The sequence below is a fragment of the Dermacentor andersoni genome, chromosome 2, assembly GCF_023375885.2.
Source record: "Dermacentor andersoni chromosome 2, qqDerAnde1_hic_scaffold, whole genome shotgun sequence".
Lineage (NCBI taxonomy): Eukaryota > Metazoa > Arthropoda > Arachnida > Ixodida > Ixodidae > Dermacentor > Dermacentor andersoni.
In genome coordinates, this window is record NC_092815.1 from 109223032 (window position 1) to 109245032 (window position 22001).

The 22001-nt window shown below is 48.6% G+C and overlaps 1 long non-coding RNA gene across 1 annotated transcript in view; it reads right to left on the reverse strand.

Moving 5' to 3' along the window:
• The window catches only part of LOC126541403 (uncharacterized), a 23059-nt gene extending 1062 nt beyond the window's left edge, over positions 1-21997 (reverse strand). Inside the window, exons 1-2 of the long non-coding RNA XR_011892542.1 lie at positions 21786-21997; positions 16935-17038 (exon numbers count right to left, since the gene is read on the reverse strand). This is a non-coding gene — a long non-coding RNA (uncharacterized lncRNA). The remainder of the gene's footprint in view (positions 1-16934; positions 17039-21785) is intronic.
• Between the last annotated feature and the right edge of the window lie 4 nt (positions 21998-22001).

Here is a 22001-nt window from a genome sequence, read left to right on the forward strand (position 1 = left end):
AAATATACTTTTCTATGATCGACAGCAAAAGAAAAAAAATTGCGGCGAAATCGCAGAATATGAAGGAAAATCAAGTATTGTCGTTCATAGCCATTTACCGAGAGAAAGTGCAGAGTGTCTGCCGTAGGCGAAGCAGGCAGTATTGCAGCCGTGTAACTGGGATTATTGCCCGGCATATACCGACGCAAGCTCCAATCAGGACTCAGCACTAGAGAGCGCCGACCGCGACATCTCGAGCACTTGCTCGCACATGTGAGATACGTGTGGTCTGGTTGCAATACGTGCTCTCAGGCAATGCTTCATCCATCTTATCATGCAACTGGCACGCTCTACGATTCCACTTAGAATATATCAGATGGTCGACGATCACGAAGAGGATAGTGTCGATCCTGTCTACATGCGATCTCTGTGGTAAAGCGGAAACGCCCACCGGTGGTGACGAACGCGCGTGGTCTCCGACTCGGTGTCGCTTGATTGTATAAGCGAAATGTAACCGTAGAAGTACTGAACCGCGTTCACGAACGCGTTTCCGGTAGAAAAATTCGTGCTCTGGCGTAACATGAACTTCTGGCACCCTAACTCGTGACATCCGGCTGGAGTAGGGGTTCTCTCCCTAAAACACACTGGTTAGGATTAGACTAACAGCTGCTGGCACCAATTTGTGCTGTCCATTGTAATTGCGTGCGAGAACCTCATCACCGACACCCATTTCGTGCACGTTACTGTGTTTACTCACTCTCTGTCTAAACTGCAGGCCGGCCACCCTCCCTCACCGCACGTTTCAGTACATCGAGAAAGGTATAAGCAAACGTCGCCCTAACAGCAAGTTGGGTGCTGCCTCATGTGTGGTCGCAGGGAAAGTGTTTCCACAGGCAACCAGAAATCTGTCCGAAGCTTTACCTGTAGACGATGGCTTGTGCCTTCCTTTTGCAGGAAATTTTTTTCGGACTCTGCAGGAATTTTTTCGGGTTCTGCACGAGACGTATCCGCCTCCCTGTGGTCGATAGTATTGCGCAGTCTGGGCGTGCCAAACGTCCACCTCTTTTACTGCGACGTAGACTGTTTACCGACACAATTTTCTCGGGGCACCAAAGCGTGAACAACATCTCTGAAACATTCAATATTGGTCGCCGCAAAAGTAGAGCACATCACAAACACTTCTGGCCACTCGAGTGGCCGTCGACCACTGTCAGAAACACTGAACGTTGAAATCACCCGGAAAATTTATTCATTCACAGGTACTGCCAGCCTTGTATGTGCCAACCAAATTCTTGGTTCCGGCGTGGCCCCCGGCGCGAAGACAGTACCACGGGTGCAATGGTGCTTTGAGTGGAACAATGCGTTCTTTTGGAACATTTACACGTTATGTAGTCACACCTTCAGGGTTCTCCTCAATCGATGGCTAGCCGACTGCCTGACAATACCTTCGCAGCCTACAATGTGTACAGTTCGCAGGTAACCTTCGTGTAAGTCGTCTATGCATTACCACTACACCATGCAGTCTTCCCCGTAGGACCCCTCCTGTTCCTAGTGGGATGCATCCCTGATCCACCGTTATTTCACTGCACCTGGTGAAATAACGTCAAAGCTTGTCACGAACGAGAGACATTAGAGATCCGGCACTTATAAACTAGTGCTTGTAAAGGAACATGGTCATGTTCCATGGCGCGCGCCGTTTCTTTCCTCGATACGGACAGGCAATACAGTGGTAAAGAATGGCAAGTCTCTACTTTCTCTGTTATTTACTTTTTGACACATGGCAGCGACAGCTGGGAGCAACTATCTGCTTTTATCTTATAACTGCAGACCTTAAATACGAGGTCATGAATACATGCTGTCAGCGTCACTGTCCAGTGCTGTTAAAGCGCGCCTGCAAATGAAGGAATCCCAGTTGTAGGTCCCAAAATTGGCTTATAGGCGTACAACTCATGTTTGGAGTGAATATTTGCCTGCAAATGTCGCAATGTAATTTTTCCATACCAAAAATCGTTGCAAACACCACCTTCTATTTTTCTGGTTCCCTGTATTTTCTATAATCCTCAACAAAGTACGCTGTTAGATACGGGACCTTTTCGTGAGCCTCCTTCGAGTTCACCAAATCACATTGAATCGCGCCACACCTAAGTAAGGAACGCAGAAGCACATCTACCAAGTTACCGAGGCGCAGCTCGTCCAGACAAGTTGGCGTCCCCCACCCCGTGCGCCGCATGTGGAGCTATTCACTGCTTGACTCTTCCCGAAAGTGTAGCGGGAGCCTGGAACTGTTCCAGGTAACGTGGGTCCCCAGGAAAGCTGCTTTGCAGCTCTGAAAGGTCGCTCGAGAACAAACCGCCTGCCCCCGCTGTGCGCTTGCAAGCCGCGAGGCACAGACGGCTGTAATGCACCATGAAGCCCTGGCAGCAATCCCCCGTCCGCCTTTGTGACGGCAGTTACAGACCAGGAAGGCAATACCGCCGACAAGTTATCCCTCGGACAATTAGAGCCCAAGGAGTGACCCTCTGAGCCGAATGGGACCTACACTCGCACGTGCGCCTACCATTGGCCGAAAATGACGCCACCTGAGCGGGCTCGCCGATTGGCCGAATGTGACGTCACTTCGAGACACCGAAGGGGTTAAAAACCAGAGACCAGTAGAAGCAAGGGAGCATTCCTTCATTCATCGCGTTCGAGCTTCTTGCCACGGGCCGCAGCGTCCGAGTTGCTGCCGGCCCGTAATGACTTTTATGACTGTTAATTTCTTTGTACTCTCACTGTAAATAATGTAACTAAACCTCCAGTTTTTCATCTCAAAGTCCTCCTCAACTTCGGACAACTCCCGCACTCAACGGCAAGGTCGAAAATCTGGGGGACAGCAATTGGGATTGTCCGCCAGAACCGACAACTGGTGGCAGCGCTAGAGATGAACCTTCGTACAAAGAGATCCAACAGCGCGAAGAATAGCTAACGGACCTATAGCTGCCGTCATCAAAAACGTGAGAACTGCACTTACTCGGTACTTGGATACGTCGCAAAACAGCATTAATGGTGTATATTCGTTTTAGTTGGCTGAGTAGGGAGCTGAAGATACCTTCTTTTTTATTCGCTCAAATGCTGCTCTGCAGTGGTAGTCTCATCACCAAGGAGCGCGCTTCCGCAGAAGCTTGTGAAAAGCTGAGCAACGATTACTTTCCGCAATATATGAAAACGCCCAGAAAACAATGTAGCTGCTACTTTGTTGTCGTACTTGTAGTCGTTATAACTGTGTCAACATTGTGCGGTGAAGCCGACATTTGCAATGCTCTTATGCCTCAGACAACATAGCTCGACTTCACAAAAACGCACGTTTTCCTTATTTCACTCTGACACCAATCTATAGCATACTTTGCAAGGGTTGAGGTTACACCTTCTTGGGGCGACATCTTTTCTAGTACTTTGTGCAAAAACTTCAGACAAAACAAACAGAAGATGGAACACACTTGCGCGTACATGTCTCAACTTCTGTCGGTTTTCTCTCAAGCTTCTGCGCTAACAACTAAAAAAATCGCTACCATACGTTCCAAGTGCGCTTGAAGTTTAATAAATGATCCTCAGTGTTTCTTTTTTTTGGTGAATAAAATCTCATCCAAGTAACAGCACACTTCGGTCAAGACCTTCAGCACTGCATCCAATATTTTTGTGACCTGACGCTCACGTAATTCCGAACGCTAGCTTGTTGACGGCAAGCAGTCCAACTCTGTGCGTTCAAGGTTAAATATTTTTCGACCCCTCCGGGGTGTGTACTCCGGGATGTGGGAGTGCTTCCAAAAAATTACCTAGCTAAGGCGATGAATAACATCTGATGTCAAGCGAGGGGTTAATAGTTTCTTTACATCTGTAGTCACCACGTAGGAGTATGCTACCCTATTTATCACGTACATGAAAGGATTCCTTTTGTTAAAATAATTTTGATATCTCGCCTTCTACAGCCACCTCTAAAAAGCTGCATATCTCTTTCTTTCGAGAAGCACGCTCACTGGTCCAGCTTCAAAAACAGCTAGTGCCGTTCACCCGTTACTGTACCAAGCTCGTAACAGATCCTACTTCGCTGGTGACGCATCGGGCCTTGAATTTATACACCGCTTGAGGAGGCGAATGGAACCTTGAGTTCACTCAGAGCCCCAAATCGTGTGCCATTCTAGAAGCACTGTGTGCAACTAATTTCCTCTCACCCCAGCAGTGACCTATCCTGCTTGTTTGACAAGGGAGTGTAGTACTTCAGCCGCCTCTCCACCATGCTGTGAATTCACGACCGTGAAACCGCGAGCCCAAGGCACGCACCCTTATAGATGTGCAGGGTGACTTCTATCTGTCTGCAGCTGGCCGATGGAAGCTGCCGGCAGAACTACTTGCAAGGGACGATTTATACTGCAGTTCCGGTGTCGTGATCCATTTTTGCCAGTGCACCATTTGTAACAAAAATTGAATCCCGGCTTCTTGAAGCCGGGTTTGGGTACGGGCTAGTTGGCTAGTTTCTTGAAGCCACCTGAGCTGAAGGGGTGGTAGTCGGGTCTGCTGTCACAAGCCTTCGCGTTTTCACGTGTTTTTCAATTTTGCGCCTCATGTTTCTCTTGCCTCGAGACGTTTTTTCCCGCTATGAGAGACGGTTTGAAATGTCGCTTTCTTGCGTACTTATTTGACTAGGCTTAATATGAGGGCATAAAGAACGAGTGGGGTTAGGACAACAAGCAAGCAAGCAAGCAAGCAGGTGGCGTGTTACCAGCTGTTGTTTAAACCTTGAACAGACCAGTGGGCGCTTCTTCGTCCCCTGTTTGCAATATCTGCAATTGTGTAAGCGCTGGCTCCACGGCTGGAGTTTCGGCAGCATCCTTCCGCGAGTGCTTCCACTGTCAAAGCGCGGACGACTGCTTTCCCTAGCGTCGGCTTATCGTCATTGGTAAAAAGCACCAGCGAATTCCTCTGAGTGTACTCTGACAAAGTCATCCCGTAGCGCTTCGTGTATTGGCTCAAAAGTAGCAAATCTCAGACAGCTTCCAAAGCCCAATACAAAGTATTTGGACATTAGGTCGCCGTCGTGATGTGATCCTTGTTGAATTTGGCCAGCTTGCTGATAATGGGCGGCTTTGGAGCCAATTGCTCATCCACAATGCTCTTTAGGTCCACGAATCTATAGGCGAGGCACGGACAGACCCAATGAACAATTTAAACAGCCCGCATGTTCGCAGGCATATGATGCTAAAGAACCCGTGCATTTGGTGCTTACAGGAACCCGCTTTACAATCATTAGCGATGTCAGCCTTTCCTCCTATGTCATCCATCCGTTTTTGGAGTTATGTGTCTGCCAGGGACGCCACAGGCAAAGTTTCAACGGAAAACAACGTTTACAGCCCGCGCAGCAGGCGGAACGTCGCATCATCAATGAGGACAACAGCATGCTGAGTACAACAGTGACTCAAGTTGGCATAAAAGAGGTTCATTGAAGACGAGCATCGACCGAGTGGCAGATACCCAGAGCTCCAAGTCGGCGTCAAATAATTTCTTCGAACAACAGTGCCTAAGACGTCCTGCATGTACAGTGACCATTGTCGGCGTGAAAGAAGTTCATGGAAAAGCCGAAACTATGCATACATTGCCACATATACACCGCGACTCAGGCTATTTCGATGCCTGCTTTCGAAACCTCATCCCCGATCACAGCTGCCTGATGCGCTAGCCATTCGCCCAGAGGAGGAGGAGGAGAGGCAGGAGGAGGAAATAAAGAGAGAAGGCAGGGATGTTAACCAGAAATGCGTCTGGTTGGCTACATATACCCTACTCGGAGGGACGGGAAATGGGGAATGGAAAGATAAGTTAGAGAGAGGGAGGTGAGTGGGAGGAAAGCAGCGGTGAGCTCGCGCAAGCACGCGGAGGGCCTGAGCGAGTCAAAGACGTTCACATGGGCCAGTCGCCCTCAACAAAGACAAAACTGCCTTCATAGCTTTGTCGGCCGACTAGCGATGAGGACGGTCTTCAAGTAGGACCTGCACAGACAACGGCCGATGGTCCAGTCGTCGCAATGCGATGAATAATGTTCGTCTTTCCGAGCGAAATTGATGACAATGGCACACTAAATGTTCGATGTTCTCTTGCACGCCGCCGACGTCACATGCATCACTGTCGGTCATTCCAATAAAAGTAGTGTATGCCTTCGTGCAAGCCACTCCCAACCACAGCCGGTATAGAACTGATGCCTCACGTCGGCAAACCCCGGGTTGAGGCCGGAGTTGTAGCCAAGGGTTCAGTTCGTACAACCTGGTGTGCCCTATAATTGGGGTGTTCCACTCTGTTATAGAGAGCTTGCGTGCCAGGTGACGAAGCTGCCTTGCACCATCTGTCCTGGAAAGAGGAATGAAAATGATGTGTTGTCCTTGATGTGACTCTCGGGCAACCGTATCTCTATCGCCTTGATAATTTCCACTTATCCAGCAATGGCCAGGTAGCCACTGGAAAATTATTTCATGCCCTTTCTGTTTGACGTCGTGATGAAGTTTGAAGATTTCGTATGTTAGCTGTTCATGAGCTTTACGTCTGAGAATTGACTGCATGCTGTGTAAACCCCGTCTCGAGTCCGAAAACACGGCCCACGTAGCAGGACTTTCGGTGTCAATGAATTTAAGCACCCTGCGCAGAGCTGTGAGTTCTGCAGCCATGGACGTCGTGACATGTGGCGTCTTGAATTGCAATGTTACTCCTCTTGTCGGCATAAACACAGCACCTCCAGAATTGGTGGATGTAGTCGATCCGTCATTATGGATGTGTACGTGGCTACTGTATTTCTCGTGCAACAAAAGTAAGCTCGACTGTTTTAGTGCAAGGAGACAATCTCTCCAATGATATTCACTGCATGCCTAGAAGAAGTATTCAAACTGTTACACTGGGAACGCTTAGGAGTCAGGATCAACGGCCAATATCTCAGCAACCTTTGGTTTGCAGATGAAAGTGCGCTGTTCAGAAGCACGGGGGATAGATTACAACGAATGAATGAGGAACTTGAACGAGAAAGTGTAAGAGTAAGGTTGAACATTACCATGCAGAAAATAATGATAATGGTCAACAGCCTGGCAAGTCAACAAGCATTCGGGATTGCCAGTCAGCCTCTAGAGTCTCTAAAGGAGCACGTTCATCTAAGTCAATTACTCGCTAAAAAGAAAATTGTACAATCGTTGAATTCTACCCGTGCTAACATATGGGGACGAAACTTGGAGCTTAGCCCCGCAAAGCCGAACATATTATATTTTATGCGCTTAATTTGATGACTGAAAATTCTGATTGAAGCGCTGGAAACCGAAAGCAGAACCCTTACTAGTGTTTGTGATATGCTGGCGGGAATTCTCAATAGTAGATAGTTCATCAAATAAATTATTATTTGAGTAACTACAGTTCTGAATAATTTTTGCTAACTTACCATTTTACCGTTTTCTTCGTACCAGTGCAATGTGTACAATGGCAAGAAATAAATGTAAAGATGTTATAATTTTCTTTGGTATGATATAGTGCTCCAGATTTGTGGGGTTAATAACGAAGCTCGAGAACAAGTTAAGGACCGGCCAAACAGCGATGGGGTGAAAATGATACGCGTAACGCTAAGAGACACGAAGACGGCGGTCTGGAACCGCGAGAAAATAGGGATAGCCGATATTCTAGCTGACATTAAGAGGCCACGTATAGCGCAGGGTAGACAACCGTGGTTCCGTTAGAGTAACAGAATTGGTGCCGAGGGAAGGGAAGCGCAGTCAAAAACGGCAGCAAACTAGGTGCGGTGATGAAATCGATAAATTTGCAGTCGCAAGTTGGAATAAGCCAACGCAACGGAGACGTATTTACAGATCGCAGGGAGAGACCTGCGTCCCGCAGCGAACATAAAGATGGGATAATGATGACGATGATGTCGCCGACGTGTCCTCGATGGAAGGATGTTCTGAGCGTCCCCTCTGGAACGGGGCGATGGGTTGCGATACCAAGCTCTTGCTATAATACTGCCTATTGTACTACCTAGCTTAAAAAAGAAAAAGAAAAATAACCACGATGAACTCCCGCAACCAAATTTCATGACCCCCTATTGTGAACTTTCCTTTTGTACGTCTCCGTTTTTTTACCTTTCCCTACTTTGGTTCCACCAATCTTCCAATCGCCTCTAGCTAATCTCTGTTGAGGACATATTTACTTTTCCCCTGCTCTCACTGAACCCAAGCGCTTCAAGGAGGCCAGGGGTGGCTAAATCAACGGCTGGGCAGATGAATTGTTTTTTTTTTCCTGGTTTCGTTTTTTTCTTTTAAGTAGATACTCATGGCCGGTTTCTTTTCCATTGCTGCCACTCATGAGATTATTTTAGCCTCTCTGACTTTCCGCTTGACATTCTTTGTTGCTGTGTTGCTCACCCTACATGCCGCGTACTTGCTGGTAAGCTTCCTAGTTCTTTTCCTCCACTGTGAATCAATGTTTTTTTTTTCTGTATAGATACCTGAACACTCTCCCAGTCCGTTTACTTTCTGCCATGTTCCTCAATCGTTCTTCATAATCAATTTTACTGTCAGGGTCCCTCACTTCATATCTAGTCCAGCCCATATCACCCTGCACTGCTTCATTTGTAGTCTTCCCGCGAGCGCCTAATGCGAGGCGTCTCACTGACCTTTCGTTCCCATCGAGTTCTGCATGTACACCTGAGTTCAAGCAAACAACGGCATTTCCAAAAGTAAGTCCTGGAACCATTACACCTTTCCACATACCCCGGAGCACCTCGTACCTATGGTATCTCTATAGCGCTCTGTGCATCATTATGGCTGCATTTCTCTTCACCTTAACTGTTATTGTTTTTTTCGTGTTTCCATATATCTATTGTGTTAGTTCATTCACAAACCAAGGTATCGTACTGTAAAAAAGAAGCAGTGGGGTTGTGAATATGGGAGAGTGAACGACGACGACAGAGACAAACCTTGTTTCGGTGCTCGATCGGCTGTACTACCTCTCGCTGCTCTATCGTTCTAGTCGCGAACGCTTACTGCCCAAAGTGTTTTGCGACATTTGGTGGAAGGTGCTGGACCTTTTGACACCTGCGACTCTAAAGCCGGACGATCCCTGTCACATCTCCCATGCTTGAGGAGACTAGTCCTACCGATCGACCCCCGGCACCGCTCCGGTCATGTATCCTGGTGCGCCACGCGAACGGCATCCTCCCATATTCAATGGGACTGACGATCATGACGCAGAGGACTGGCTTTCATCGTACAACCGAGTGAGTGCCCACAACAAATGAGCTGAAATTGACAAGCTTGGTTACGTACCATTCTAGCTTTCCGTGGTCGCCCATCTTTGGTTCCGAAACCATGAGGCTGACTTTTCCACCTGGGCAGCATTCCGAACTACACTTCAAGAAGTATTCGGTCGCCCTGCTCTGCGCAAACATCGGGCTGGACAACATTCTCACTGTCGTGCCCAACAAAAGGGCGAAACCTTTACCAGCTACATTGAAGATGTAGTTGACATTTGCCGCCGTATCAACCCAGATATGACCGAAGATGACAGGGTCAAGAACATCTTGAAAGGCATACAAGATGACGCCTTCCAAATCCTCTTGGCAAAGAATCCTCAGACGGTTAACAACCTCATTAAGTTTTGCCAGAGCTATGAGGAGCTACGCAAACAACGGTTTCTACGCGCCGAGCCCTCGCTCCGGACGTCGCGCCTTCAGCTTTGGGTGATGGTGTCAGTGCTACTCCTTGCAGTTCAGCAATCTTCTAACAAATCAAGCAATTTGTACGAGAAGAAATGGCACGCCAACTCTCTCTCTCTTCTGCCAGGCAGTCCAGCGTCAGGTGATACAAGAACAAGTCGCATAACGTCATACCACTTGCTCATCAACCGCCTCCTATGCCTGTTCCTCTTACGTACGTTGCCGTGGAAGCGAATCCAAGGCTTCCGTCTACAGTTATTCAATCCAGACTTACCAGCACATTTCCCTCACCTCCGCAAGCGGCTACAACATATGCACTTTGTAGCCGCTTGCGGAGGTGAGGGAAATGTGCTGGTAAGTCTGGATTGAATAGCTGCAGATGAAGGCCTTGATTCGCGACAACGGCAACGTACGTAAGCAGAACAGGTGTAGGAGGTTGTTTATGAGCAAGTGGTACGACGTTAGCGACTTGTTCTACTGGCTACTGGCGGCCACAGCAGCCCGTGCGCCACCTCGCCAATATTTCCATCTGTCTCCGCCCGCTGTTCTCAATCCATGGCGCACCCAGGACAACTGGCCTATCTGTTATTGGTGCGGCCTACCTGGGCCTATAGCACGGCTTTGCTGCGGCGTAGATGGTATCCTTCGGATTCTCCGAGGGCACAAAGCAACGGTTTCGACTCTCCGTCCTTTTCCGTTTCTGCCGCTCAGCCCTTCGAAGCCTCGCCTCCTGCTTCCCGAACCTTCAATACCCATCGGTCTCTGTCTCCCCGTTGGCGTTCTCTGTCGCCGCTTATATGTCGCCCTGAAGATATCCGAGACGAAACTAAGGACCGCAGTTCCGGAGGCAAGAACTGCGATCGCAACGAACTCCTCAAGACATCATTTATTCCCTGTGAACTTCCTTGAAGTTCATGCAGAAGTCATTGCCGTTCATGCGTTTGTAGACACGGGAGCAGCAATATCAGTCATATTGGACCAGCTCCGTCTCAACCTTAGAAAAGTCGCGATGCCATATTCTGTCATTTCATTAAGTACAGCAAGCGCTGCGCCGATTGAATCCTTAGAGAAGTGTACCGTGCGTGCTGTTATCAGCGGCACTTCATACCATGTTGAGTTTGTTGTTCTGCCTCGCTGCTCCCATGTCATTATATTAAGATGGGACTTTCTGTCCTCTCATCATGCCGTTATAAATTGTGCCCGTGCTGAACTCGCGATGACGCCATTCGGCCACACCGTTTTTCAAGATACTGATGACGCTTACGGTCGTGTGTTCGTCCTCTCCGACACCGAGATTTCTCCATACTCGGCCGCACTTGTACCCGTTTCTTGCGTTGGATTTTCTGATTCCACAGTTCTTTTCACGCCGTATAAGCTTGTTGCTCGCCGTCATCTCTTCTTGCTTCCTTTTGCACTTCTTGCCATTTGTCAAGGTTCCAGCCCACTTTACGTATGAAACCTGTTTCCTTGCCCTGCTAGCCTGTCACACGATCAATGTCTTGGTTACGCTGACGAAATCGAACCAAGCTTCCTTTAGGATGTGCCTGATGACCTGGCTTCTCCTCCAGTTGACGCTCTGGCCCTTCAAGTTTCTCTTCCCACGCTGCCGTATAACCCAACATTTTCCCCGTGTATTGATCCCAACCTCACTCCAGGTCGAAACGCCCAGATCGTTGATCTCCTTGACCGCTTTCATACGTCGTTCGACCTGCAACAATCTCGCTTAGGCCGCACTTCCACTGTGGTCCATCACATCGACACCGGCAACCATGCGCCTTTACGCCACATCCCGTATCGTGTATCCGCCACGGAGCGTAGCGTGTGAGGATTGGGAGGTCAATCCCACCGTTCGTAACCAGTTGTCAAGATTGTAGTCGGGCATGAAATAGATGGTAGCTGGCCCATGCCATCGTCCAATTTATCCACGCTGAGGACGTTGTGGAATGGAAGGACTGCTTCTCATCGAGAAAGAGGAATATGGGTTTATTTACAGTATCTACATAAGGATGTTGCAGTTCATCAGTCTACCATGACCGCGAGAGAAAGTACACTGAGCAGCCGCACAACAGCGGTTTATAAACACTCGGTCCTCCCTCGATCCCTAGGTGAGGGAAACGTTCGATCAGTAGACGAGCCACCTTTCACCGGGAGGGCTTCCGCACCGGTTTCACGGAGCCCACCGAGGGCAGACGGACTTCGCAGAACTCGGGGCTTACATTAGGAACGGTGCGTGGGAAGGGGCCTCCAAAGACGTTCCCTCGGAACATCCCTTGCTCACGGCAGACCGGGTCGGCGGTAGCGTGTTCAGTCACAAAGCCTGGTTCGTCGAGCTCATCTCGGCAATCCCGCGATGAAGGGTCGAGGACACGGCGTATTGTCCACCGCACACAGGAGACTTAGTGACACCGTGTGGCTAGAAGGTGGCGGTGGCTTTCCAGGAAAAGCCGACGCCGCTCTCGCACCTGGCTGGCAAGACTTGCACCTCAGCAGGCGGTTTTTAACAAGCGTCATCGCTGAGCAAGTTGGAGACATACTCCAACGCGGCGTCATAAAGCCTTCGCACAGTCCATGGGCTTCTGCTATAGTGCTGGTCAAAAAGAAAGATGGCACAATTAGCTTTTGCGTGGGCTACCGGCGACTCAATAAGATCACCCGCAAGGACGTTTATCCACTACCTAGTAGTGATGACGCCGTAGAATGCCTCCAATGTGCCGAATTGTCATCTTAACACTTACGACCCCGGTACTGGCAAGTGCCAGTGGCTGAGACAGTCCGTCCAAAAACTGCCTTCATCACACCTGACGGTTTACTTGAATTTACCGTGATGCCATTTGGCATGTGTAACGTCACTGCCTCATTTGAAAGAATGATCGACAATATCTTGCGCGGCCTCAAATGGCAGATATGCCTGTGGTATCTGGACGACATCATCATCTTTTCACTGGACTTTCCTTCCCACTTACTTCGACTTGAACGCGTCCTCATGTGCACCGCCGATGCTGGCCTCCAGCTTAAACTGAAGTGTCGCTTCGCTGCCCGGCAGCTGGACATCCTCGGCCATGTAGCGTCGAAAGAATATGTACTCCCTGATCCGGCGAAATTGCAAGCTGTTGGCCAGCTTCCGCAACAAACGACTTCGAAGGAACTGCGCAGCTACATTGGGTTGGCGTCATACTTCCACCGTTTCATCCGCAATTTCACCACCATAACAGCACTTTAACGCAGTTTCGTCGTGGTGGCCACAACCTTTCAACCTGGTCACCGGATCGCGATGCCGCATTCACAAAGTGGCGTCATCTCTTGACGTCACCAGCAATCTTGCGCCATTTAGACCCAAGTGCTACAACTGAAATACACACGGATGCCAGTGGCGTCCGCCTTGGAGCCATTCTCGCTCAAAGAAAGGCTGGCTTCGATGAGTACGTCGTCGCCTCCGCCAGTCGTGCACTCACTAAACCTGAATCGAACTATTCTGTACCAGAAAACAGTGTATAATTTGGGCCATAACCAAATTCCGTCCTTATCTCTATGGCCACCCATTTGTCGTGACAACTGATCACCATTCGCTGTCCTGGCTGTCGTACTTAAACGAACCATCTGGTCGTCTTGTTCGATGGGGCCTTCGACTGCAGGAGTACGACATCCGAGTGCTGTACCGTTGTGGCCAAAAACACTTGGATGTGGATACCTTGTCTCATTCGCCACTAACAGACGAGCTTATCTCCCTCATTGTCTCATTGGGCTCATTGTCCCAAGGCCTCATTGGCTGAGTCTTCCCTTGCTGCCACGGACATTCTTCTGGAGCAGAAGAAAGACCCATAGATCGTGTCCATGCTGAGTTTCTTGTCCACCCCATCGACACCCACTACCAATCGCGCATTAAGTTCCCAAACACATCACATCTCCATTCGCGACGGCTCTTGTACCGTCGTAACTACCTCCCGGACGGCCGCAAATGGTTGCTTGTCATCCCTCGTTATCCGCTTTCGGATAATTGTGCAGCGTTCCCCGACGACCCCCAGCGCGCGCCTGCAGGTGTACTGAAGGCATACGCACGTCTACGCCTTCGTTACTTCTGGCGAGGGATATATCGATTCATCCGTCATTATGTCCGCTCCTGTCTCGTTTTCCAACGCCACAAAGAGCCCCCTCGTCGTTCAACCGCCCCATTGCAGCCGTTGCCTTGACCAGCACGTGATTTTGATCGAGTAGGCATCGACATTTATGCACCTCTGCCAAGCACATCAGATGGTTCTCGCCGGGTAACCATGGCCATCGACCGTCTTACGCGCTATGCGGAGCTCCCCCTTTGTCCCCTGCACCTTTTCCCCAGCGCTTCTGCACGTGACGTCGCCTGGTTTCTCCTGCGCCACATCATCCTTCGCCACGGAACTTCCAGGGAATTACTCAGTGACGGAAACTGCGTGTTTCTCTCCGACGTCATCGAGGCTCTCCTCAAAGAATGCCGCATCGTTCATCGCACCACTACTGCATATCATCCGCAGACTAATGGCATGACCAAGCGCTTTAATCGGCACTCTTGGTGACATGCTGACCATGTACGTTGCATCCGACCAAAGCAAGTGGGACCATGTTCTACCATTTCTGACCTACGCTTACAAATACCGCCACGCTGACTACCACGGGATTTTCGCCCTTCTCTGCCCTGCATGGACGCGAACCTTTTTCCATAATGGATACAATCCTTCCGTGCCACCCTGACACCACGGAAACCACTACCTTATCCGAAGCTGCACACGCTGAAGAGTGTCACAAGCTATTCCGTATATTTACGTCAGAAGACCAGCAATCACAGAAGCACCATCGAGAAACTTCCCATGTTCCTGTATCCTATGCCCCTAGCTCGCTAGTGTGGCTTTGGGTTCCAGCGCCTACCCCTGAACTGTCACCGAAACACGCGTCGAAGTACATGGGCCCATACCGCGCGATCAACCTAAGGTCTTCAGTCAACTATATTGTGGAACCCCTCGAGCTACCTTTAGATCATCGCCGTCGAGGACGCGAAATTGTGAATGTCCAGCGTCTAAAGCCGTGCTATGATCCACTTGTGTTGTCCTACCCGTAGGTCACCACGATGGCTTCCTTTACCGCGGGGAACATAACTGTACTGTAAAATAAGGAGCAGTAGGGCTGTGGCTGTGGGAGAGAGAACGACGACGAGAGAGACAAACCTTGTTTCAGTACTCGATCAGCTGTACTACCTCTCACTGCTCTATCGTTCTAGTCGCGAACGCTTAATGGCCAAAGTGCTTCGCGACAGTATTTATATTTTACCCAAAGTATTTCCTAGCTCTCTATTGACACTGTCTGCTCACTGTTTTCAATGCATACCATAACACTTGATTTTCTATCACTAAATTTCAAAACTAAATTCTCGCCTACCTCTCCACAGATATTACCCAAACGTTGCAAATCGCGTTGTTTGTGAGCTAGCAACACTATTTCGTCCGCATAAAATAAACCTGGAAGCTGCTGCTCTACTACGGTACCCGCCTGATTGTATGAAAGAATAAACCCGAGATTACTTCCTTCCAGCGCCCTCTCCATCCTCACAATATACACCATAAACAGCAGTGGGTTTAAAGGGCACCCCTGCCTCAGTCCCTTGTTGATATCAACTTTCTCCTCGCTCCTCATACCTTCCCATTTAACGCAAACGTTATTTTCGAGGTAAATATCTCCCAAAATCTGTATGCAGCCGTCACCTAAGCCTTCTCTTAAGAATATCCTACAAAATGTTGCGGTCTACGTTGTCATACTCTCCTCTAATGTTTAAAAGGCCACATATAATGGTCTGCTTTCTACTCTTGATATTACAATACACTGAGTAAGAACAAATAAGTTATCGAAACCACCTATTGTGAAGCCATTCTGAAGTTCTCCCAAAATGCCATTATTCGCTGCCTATGCTTGCAGCCCAAATTTGATTGCCTGCTTAGCTAGCCTGTATATTACCGATTTAATGGTCAACGGTCTATACAAGTAAATTCTATCTTTCCTCCCCTTACCTTTACAACTAAAACTCATTCTACTTTGTCGGCAACTGTCTGGCATTCGTCTATCCTTGAAAGATTTTTCCCACTGCTTTCAGCAGAGCTTCCTTAATTTTCATCCTAGTTCATTAATCAACCTAACGGGAACCTCGTCTAGCCCTGTGGCTGTGCGCTTCGAAATTTTCTCATCGGCTTTCTTCCAGTTGAAATTCCGTCAGCACCAGCGCCTTTCCATCTGGTCCTCATTCATGGTTATTTTTCCACAACTACAAGCTCTTCATTGTCTTTGAAAGATTCGGCTGTTATTTTTCGGATGGAATATAATGCGGCATCTGCTTCCTGTTTGTTTCCAACTTCGTCTAGGATATGTGGTTGTATTGCTCCATACTTCCTCCCTAATAATTTTATGTGGTTCCAAAATATTCTAGGTGCGGCCTTCTTCTCCTCACGTATTTCTGACAACCAGGATTTCCTTTCTCCTTTTATCTTTGCTTGCACCAGTATTTGAACAGCAGACGTTTTCTCCCGGTATATTTCCCAGTTACTGGCTACTTCATTCTGCTGCAACTCCACCTTCTTTCCCTGCCTCTGCTCTCGGGATGCCTTCTGTCGTTCGGCGATATCTTCGCATATCTCCCTGTTCCTCCAGCTTTTCTTTTCCAACGAACCATATTGTTTCTCTTTCCGTATTTCTGTCGTTATTACACTTAGAAGCTCACTATATTCCCACTCTTAACTTGGCCATTTCCCAAGTACTTCCTCGACTCTTATGGCTATATTTGTAATTTGTTCAGCGTTCGAATTTGGAATGTCCATTTTGCACTCCTTGGTCTCTTTCCCAACTACATATCCCATTTTCAAAATGATGCGTTTACGGTCCCTCCCTATGCTGCTATGCCTTTCCTCGTCAATGATCATTTCTCTCAACTTATCATGAATTCCTTCTGTCATCAGACAGTAATCAATGGTCGTAGACAGTAATCCTGGTGCCTGACAAGCGCCACCGCGTGGCACCTCGCGGAAGCTGACGTGGCTTTGGCTGATGCACTTAGCTGTCGTAATTGACAGCTCACAGGCGGCGTATAAACGAGACACTGTCACCCTTGTAGTCAGTTCAATGATTCCCAGAACATAAGCTTCCAGAACTCGGTCACTGTTCTGAACTTTATTTTTCCGCAAGGAAAAATGAGACGTTAGGCCGCGAAGTGAGAAAGAATGCACATTCAGGTACTCACAAACGCATAGCGAATGTAGAGACGTGTTGCACTGCAGTCCAGACAGCGCAGTCGCGATGCCGTCGTCGCCGTAAAGGGCTGCAGAGCACACGGAGCTGTTGCCACTGACGAAAAAAAAAAAAGACAATGAATTTTTGGCAATTCACATCTCCAGAAGTCCAAGTGGCTACACATAGGAAAATTTGTTGTAATTTCCACATTTACGCATTAAATTTTTGCATTGAAGTGTTATGTGAATGTGGTGGTATAAATCACCTGGACGAAAAGTAGGGAAATAATTCGAAAAACACGCACTGGAAATACATGTGCCTGAAGAACGCTAGTCGCAAGTAAAATCATTGGCGGAGGTATCAGCCAAATTGTTTGCGAGAACAGATTTATTCCATGTGTATTGGGCGCTCCGTAGAGCACATCGCAGTTGATTTCTACATCAAAGAAACCATTTGCAACTACTAATTCCATACCCTCCCTGAACCACGCGGGATTCGACGCAACTGCTGAGGAAAAATTCTAGGGTAAAATCCGCATGCGCCCGAAAGCGAGGCAATTGACACTTTTTCGCGTCAATCGAATAATATGTGATGAGCTCCAAATTCCTGAACTATGCCAAAAGTAGGGCCGATTAAGCTACACTATTTCACTCGCACCGCTTGTAAAGAGCCCTACTGTACTTTATTGTGGAATTGAAGTGGATCAGTGCTGTAAATCTATGGTATGGTGATTCTCCGATTCGACAAGATAATTCACTAGAGCCTACAGAAGTGAATCTGCAGCGCTTTGAAATAAGTGGCAGCCATCTTTTATCACGGACTGCGGTAAATGGCGGAACAGAGTGCCATGAATGGGCTGATCCTGTTCCTCTAGTATGCAAGCTGACGCTTCCTGCTCGTTTGTCGCTTTTCGTTAGCTGCCCCGCTGTCAAAACCACGGTCCCTTGGAGGGCCGCCCCGGCGCATGGCAAGTAGGGGTCAGTTAGGTATGTGTACTAAAAGGGTGCGAAAGTAACAAAACAAAGCTGGCTTACAGTAGGCTGGCGTTGGACACGGGTTTTTGCGGCTACTCACCTAGTGCGGTATGCCTCATTTCGGATGATACTCCACCATTACGCTGATTATTTACTTATACTTCTACTTACTGATATCTTTAACTTATTGATATTATTTGCTTCTCTGTATGTGTTCCCACCTATCCTGTATTTTCTTAAGCCAGGTTTGCAAATGTATATATGTGTCAAAATTGTTTACCAATTAGCTGCGCGACCCTGAGAAACTGCACGGTAACGGAGGGGGAGGAAGTCGCCGTAGCTCTAGCGGCGGTTGATGGTTACCGCAGGAACAAATCTCTGATAATTCTAACGGACTCCAAAGCAACATGCAGGAACTACACACAAGGCAGAGTTAGTAAGGAAGCACTGAGAATCCTCCTCAAAACAGAGCCTCCTAACAAAAAGATAAAACATAGGATCTTCTGGATACCGGCACACACCGGGATAGAGGGCAACTCAAGGGTGGACCGCCTAGTTCGCGAACTCACGCACCGAACAGGGCAGTCGGAAACCCTAGAGGCCCCCTTAACGGTGGAGCCGACGTATGCAGAAATACTTAACTACTACACAGGAAGGAGACTTAAATACCCCCCACCCCACACATCGCTCACACAACATGAGGCAGTAAGCTGGCGAAGACTGCAAGCAGGTACGTTCTTCAACCTGCACACATTACACAAAATGTTCCCTACCCAGTACAGGGATACATGTCCGTGGTGCGGAACAACCCCCACGTTATACCACATCACGTGGGAATGCAAGCGTAATTTCGCATTCCATAAAGTAAATAACCCAAGTGCGGAACAATGGGGGGGTCTGCTCACCAGCAGCGAGCTCGCAGCCCAACGGGCAATTGTGCAGCACGCCTGCGAGGCAGCAAGACTCAGCGGTGCCCTGGAATAGGGGCGCCGACCTTGTGAAGCGGCCAGGACTCAAAACATGAAGACACCGGCCCACCGCTAATCTCTCTGAGATATAGAGAAATAAAGTTTTTCCATTCCATTCCATTTACCCACTCCTGTAATAACCCCCATGGGGTTGACAGTATGTTGAAATAAATAAATAAATAATAAATAAATATCTACCTCACACGGTACCTCATAAGTCAGTCGACTGCCCGAACGGTATTTGAAGGGGCCCTCAACGACTTTTATCGAAGCGGAGAAATCTATTCGAAGTGAAAATATGCTATTTAAGGAATACTTTGCCGCATAAAGTCAAGCACGGCCACCGCTGTGCTCCCGCGTTTCTCCTTCAATGAGTTGCACTGCGAAGACTACGGTGCATTGGGGTGTGCCGACAACTCTCCGTCTTCTAAATGTCGCCGTGGCGCGCAGTTCAAATTTTATATTGCATCTTAACGTAGATGGCAAGACTTCCGACTTTGGTGCCTACGACGCGTTAAACATGAGCCAAACGCGGTTGCCCTCAGCGACTCGCAGTGCCCTTAGCCAGTAGACCCGTGGAGGCACCTTGCGGACGCCGCGCTATCTGCGCCATGTCGCCGACCGCAGCTTGATGTCAGCTATCGACCAATAGCAGCCGCACAAGGGAATGACGAAATAAAGCATCCGATGACAAAACAAAGAATCCAGAAAACAGTGAGGATCCGGCCGTCTGTTCAAAAGGGAGCGTTTGAGAGAACGATGATTTCGCGATCCAAGGGGGGGGGGGGGGGGGGGGAGGGGACGTGCGAGCTTTACGCACCGCGTACGACCGCAAACTTGGAGATGTTCACAGCAGCGTATGCTTCCCTCGAAATATGTTATTTTACCAAGCCCGAAGGTTAGCTCACGGCCTTTTAACATAAAATTGAAGTACGTCATCGGATACATTCACCACTAATGCTTCATCAAAACACAGACGCCTGAACTTCGAAATTTTGTTAAAATATTCTCGAGGATATCTAAAAGAAAACACACTTTCTCTGGAGGATCGACACTTGAAGGCACCAAGAGAAGTCTAGCAAGGCATCTCGCTCTAAACGACATTTCGAAAAAAAAACGAAGTCACGTCACTTCGTAGAAGGGTTTGTTCCAGAGACGTCCCTTGCTGGGCCACTGATGATCGCTTCGAATAAATGCGTTATCTCTTTGCAACGGCTAAACATTCAGCATCGCTTTCACTTTGTGGAAATGGTTGTGCACAAGGCCGATCCTGTGAGCGACGGTTAGAAAAGTGCACGACGTTCCTCCACTGCGCAACGCACAAACGCACTACGGCAGGGTTCGTCGATTCTCCGACACGGCGCAGAGAAGGCTCCGGAATCAGATCACCAACGCTGGTTTGTTAACAGAAAATACACCACAGTGCGACAGCCACGGCGCTTACATTCAAGTTCTCAGCGCAAGGACGATCGAGTATGTGCTTGCGCTGCGCTAGGGCTAACCGGGAAGCAGTCAACCAATTCCGAGAACGAGAAGTCGCGAGAGCAAAGGCCCCACGTGACAAACTCATTGCGACCTATGAGCTTCTACCCCTGCGATCAAGCGCTCGGCGTAAGAGATTACGGGTGGAGAGGGCGCCTAGGAGGCCGTATCTCGGGAGGCAAGCCCGTCCTGGTGGCGTGTCGTTGCGGGGTGTCTCGACGCCGGAAGGACAAGTACGCTTTGCGCGGGAAATTGGCTTCGGCACGCTAGCCGTGTCCGCCATGTTGCGACTTGAGCGGCGGTTCACAGAGATCGAGCTAAGCACAACGCGCGAGCTGGAGCACGAGGCACGTGGTCCACACAAACAGCCACCTTGCGACATGCTTAACATTCATTGGAGATATACAACAGAGCGTGGACAGGATGCGTATTAGGATTGCACGAAATACATTTACAGTTTATTTACATAAGTTTAAGTAACGGCACCCATTGAACTAACCTCATTGAGAACATCCGTGAGAGACAAGGAGTGACGTGGTATGGAGTGTCGTGACGATGAAGTAGAATATAGTGCAGTCCTAGTTTCACGCACGTTTGCACTCTTGGCGTTAAAGTAGTCACAAAATGAAAAGAAACGAAAGGCAACGTTGCGCAGCTCGGGCATTCGAATAACCAAAACCCCTTTTATTCCTGCAAATTATTCAACGCGTTCTGCGGCATTATTGGACCTCCACATCAACGTTGGTGACGTCTACATTATTCAATAATATTGGCAAGACGCCGTACTTACGCAAGAACATGTAAAACAAGGCCCGTAAGGTTGTGTACTTATTGTGACGTCTCGACATCTGCGCGCGTGCGTTATTGGCAATCTTGCACATTCTCGTGTATTAAAGCGGCGTTTCTATACTGCGTATTATTAAGCCCACTTTGACAACTTCGTGGTACGCTCAACATACATCCAGTTTTCTTCGATCCGCTTTCCAAATTGGTGAAGTCTGCCATAGGGCCATTAGAAAATGTGCGACTGAAAGTGGGATCGGACCTCTCTCTTCTAGCACAGAATCCCAACGCACTCACCACTAAGTCATGATAGTACGCATGCTTATCTCGTGGCAAAGTCGTTCTTTTTAATTTCAGGAACGTTCGTCAAGTGCCTATTTTCGCTCTTCCCGTGCCAAAATCTCTATTTGAAACTTCTTGTGCGGGCGTGACGTGGCCGTTTCTCGTGTTATTCTCTCGCGACAGTTAGACCTTTGAAACGCGGTGTTGAACTGCACTGTCATCGTGATCCGCCCAAAGTTTTATACTTCGCTGTCTTCGGGATCGGCTCGCATTTGTCCTAACGCATATATCTACAAATATTGCGATTTCTGCCTGTAATGCGACTGCGTTAATACGTAATAAAATAAAACTAAGAAAGACCGGTATGCACACCTTGGTGGAGGAACGTCGAGCCAGTAAAGTATATCTCTCCCTCGGTGCGTGTAGTCTTCGTTGTACCTAATAATGTTCGTTATAAATTTGTTCTCCGCAGTACCCGGCAGAAGGTCCATGCCAAGTGCGTCGCATACCCTGGCGGCTACAGGGTACGGTTTTTCCAGGTTCGTTCTGCAAACTGGGCGACGGCCCATATTAGGCAAGCTTGCATTT